Genomic DNA, 3872 nt, shown 5'->3' on the forward strand with positions numbered 1-3872 from the left:
GCTTCTCATAGAATGCATGTACCTTTAGTTCTTGTGATACATGAGTTTAAGCAAATTAAAGTAACCATCTATGTTGTTAATACGCCATGTTAAACTTTGGTTGAGAATGCATGGGATGAAATAAACAAGGAGAAAGGGATGAAAATGACAGAGAAACAGACACTTTTTGCCTATTTTTTAAAATTTAAATTAAATAATTTTGAATTTGAAGGACAAATGTATTAAACACAGGGCAAATATACCTTTTTGTAAGAGAGCATGGCTCCAAAAGAGTGTTGCCAACTTATTTTTGGTTGGTATGTTTTCCTCTAGAAAAACAACATTTAATTCTTTGTGTATTTTAATTTTATTTGGAATGGATGGAATTGTGGGGTAGGAGAAAAGATGTTACCCATTTTAATGTTAGCAAAAGCAGCCTCAGCTTCTACTCAGTCTCTTTCTCTCATGTCCTCACAACCCGAGGTCTAACCTTTAAAATTCTTTTTCTCCACCTCTGTCTCAACCTCAAGGTGGTTTATATATATAGACAAACACACACAAACCCTTACACTTATTTCTTCCTCAGCAGTATTCCATTTTTAAAAGATATAAACATAGATCTTTTATAAAAAGAATTTGAACTTTTTAAAGAATAAGTAAAACTTCAATCCTGAAAATGATTGAACATTTTTGAAAATACTGATATCCTTTAGAGAATATTTTTAATAATCAAAAGTAATCTTGATTGACTTATTTTTCATCTAGAAAATGGAAATATACATCCAATCTTAGACTGAAGCAACCAAATGTAGTCACTTTGGTGCCTGCCCTTGTAACTTTATATTCACGTATTGTTATGTGATAATATAATCCACAGGCATGTGAACCAGGATATATAACCATTTTTCTTATAAATGTAAGAGAATACTAAGAAAAACCACACAATGAAGACAAAAGGAAAGAATAAGGGATCCCCCCCCCCCCCACTAGATCCAGTGGAAAAAAAAATGTAGTATAGGACTTTGCTTCTATTTCCTTAAACAAACAAAATTGAGACTATCAATAAGACATAATGGGGCAGACTGGTTGATACTAAATTGATCATTTTTTTGGAAGCTCTTTCATATCATAAACTACCTATCTAGTCTGAAAGCAACATACCTCTGAGATATAAAATCAAACTTAATTCATGCCCTGTCATCTGTTTTGTAGAACCTCAATTTAGAATATCCCTTCTCAGTGTGAATAATACTAGAGAGTGTTGGAAATTATAGCCATAATACAACACAAAATTTCTATTACCTCATACAAACAGGTACTAGGCATGAGATGGGAGGTACTAATCACAAGATGGGGACATGGAAAACACTTCTGAAGACAGAAATACATTATGCTCCCTAGTTCTTTAATAAATTTTGAAACATGGAAATCTCATAAATCTGTTTTAGCCTGGGATTGCCTACCATTTATCCATTTGTTTACTAAAATCTGGCTGAATGTAAGGCATTATCACAACTCATTCCTTAACCTGTTTCTCAAATCTATTATGCCCTTAACTCTTCTCAAAATTGCTTTGCAAATATTTTACTCCTATACTGTGCCATTTTGCTTTCATTGTTAACACAGTTTGCCCAGTCATGCTGGATAAAATCTAAACTATAAAGTCACCTTTTATTTGACCTTCAAATTGAGCCCCACATAAGTTTTTTGATGACTTTCTCTCCTTTTTTTTTTTTTTTTTTAAGAACAAACAGCCATGAAGTTTATCTTAAAAAAAAAAAAAAAAAGTTGACGGGTAAGACTTCAGTGCTTGGATGTAGCAGCTGACTCACTGGCATTATTTTACCCATAGCTTATTTCAATCTCTTGTTGGTATTGTTGTTTGCTCGTTGTATTTTTTTTTTCTTTCCAAGCCTTTTGAGGCCGAGGTCTATTAGTCAGCTGAGGTCTCAACTATTTAAGACTAACAGTTAAAGTAACAGTCAGAGTATGAGAAAGTTACCATTGGTAAGGATGAACCAGTTAGGGCTTCTTTAAGTCCTAAGGTCACAGCAATCTTTTGACCTTAGTTGGCTTTTCTTGCAATATGGTTTTCATTGTCACTCCCATAATCTACATCTGGATCATCGTCTTCCTCGTCATATTCATCATAAATTTCTCCATTGACTTCCTCAGCCTGTATCTCTTCCTTGATATGTGGCTCCTCTCCTATTGCATAAGTGCTCTGGATAACAGGCATCCCAGGCTCTGGGCATCTGGACACACTTGAGTGCTCCGAGGGCAGGTGAGGGGAGGGCAGGTGAGGGGAGGGCATTCCAGCCATGGTGATGGCTCCACAGTATACAACACCAGTAGTGACAATTAGGATCTGTGCTTATTGCCCAACACTGAAGTACTGCCACATCTCCTGCCTACTGTTGCGCATGACTGCCTTGTATTCACCAACGTGCAGCTTCTTGCCACCCATTAGGCAGGTGCACTTTGGTCTAGGCTTGTACTTATAGTCAGGGTACTTCTCTAGGTGCTGCTTGCTGAGACGGGCTTGTTCCTCATATATGACTGTTTTCTAGGTTTGTCATAGCTTTCCAGCGAGATCCCAATATGTTGCTGATGTTGGAGTCGTTCATGTCAGGAAAGGCTTGAAGGATCTTTCTCCGCTCATCTTTAGTCCACATCATGAAGGCATTCATTGGATGCTTTATGTGGAGTTCATTGCTACCATGCCCCTTGGATTCCCTATAAATCCTTGACTCTGAGACTCCAGCACTTCCATCAGAATCTCCACTCAGATTGAAATTCTTCATTGCATGGCTAAATTATCCTTCTTCATTCTGTTTAACTGCCAGTTGCTGAGTCAGACTCTCCAGTGTTGTTTTTTCCTTTTCTGTCCAGCAGTTGTTGAGACCCAGACTATTCACAACAGCCACCTTCCCATAAAGCACCTGTTGTTCCCATCAAAGTTGCTCCTTCATTTGCTGAGCTTCTTGGATTGCCTTGGTGACAGCATCATGGTCATTTAAGTAAACTATTGTGCTAACTCTGGCTGAAGGACTAGCTAACACTGCTGCAACACAGGCTTTGAGGGGGCCTGCCCCACTGTTCTTCTCAGAGCCGGCATATGGGGAGAGGTGGGTGATGTGGGTGGTTTGCCATCAGAAGTCTTGAGTCTAGCTGATAGGTTCAGTGGCTGTGCCACTTCATCCTGTATGCACAGCTCCTATGGCACAAATCTGAGTTTCTCTTTATTCAAATGGGTAGGTGACTGAAGAACAGGACAACAAATATATAACAGATGGGAAGCCCATGATAAGAAGTCAAATACTGAGGAAATTAAGAGAAAGAATTGAATTTGGAGGAGTTTTGAACCAGGAAGAAAGGGAAGAGCTAGAGACATTTCCTACTGGAATATCAGGTATATGTTATAGCGTTTCATAGAGTCTCTGGTATTTGAGTTCAATAATATGCCTGGAGGAAGTAATGGAACCAACCAATGGAATATTCTATTTATAAAATATTTCTCAAACAATCTGTGATTTGGTCAAATTTATTTATTTACTGTTTTGACACTGGAGAGGATGTGGAGAAATAGGAATGCTTTTACATTGTTGGTAGGAGTGTAAATTAGTTCAACATTGTGGAAGACAGTCTGGTGATTCCTCAAGGATCTAGAACCAGAAACACCACTTGACCCAGCAATCCCATTACTGGGGATATACCCAAAGAATTATAAATCATGTACTAAAAAGAAACATGCACACGTATGTTTATTGCAGCACTGTTCACAACAGCAAAGACTTGGAGCCAACCCAAATGCCCATCAATGATAGACTTGATAAAGAAAATGTGGCACATATATACCATGGAATACTATGTAGCCATACAAAAGGATGAGT

General features: G+C 37.9%; 1 pseudogene; it reads right to left on the reverse strand.

The window, feature by feature from the left end:
* Positions 1-2044: 2044 nt before the first annotated feature.
* On the reverse strand, positions 2045-3181 carry LOC104668897 (annotated as a pseudogene).
* Between the last annotated feature and the right edge of the window lie 691 nt (positions 3182-3872).

Source organism: Rhinopithecus roxellana, chromosome 9 (assembly GCF_007565055.1).
Source record: "Rhinopithecus roxellana isolate Shanxi Qingling chromosome 9, ASM756505v1, whole genome shotgun sequence".
In the NCBI taxonomy this organism is placed as follows: Eukaryota; Metazoa; Chordata; class Mammalia; order Primates; family Cercopithecidae; genus Rhinopithecus; species Rhinopithecus roxellana.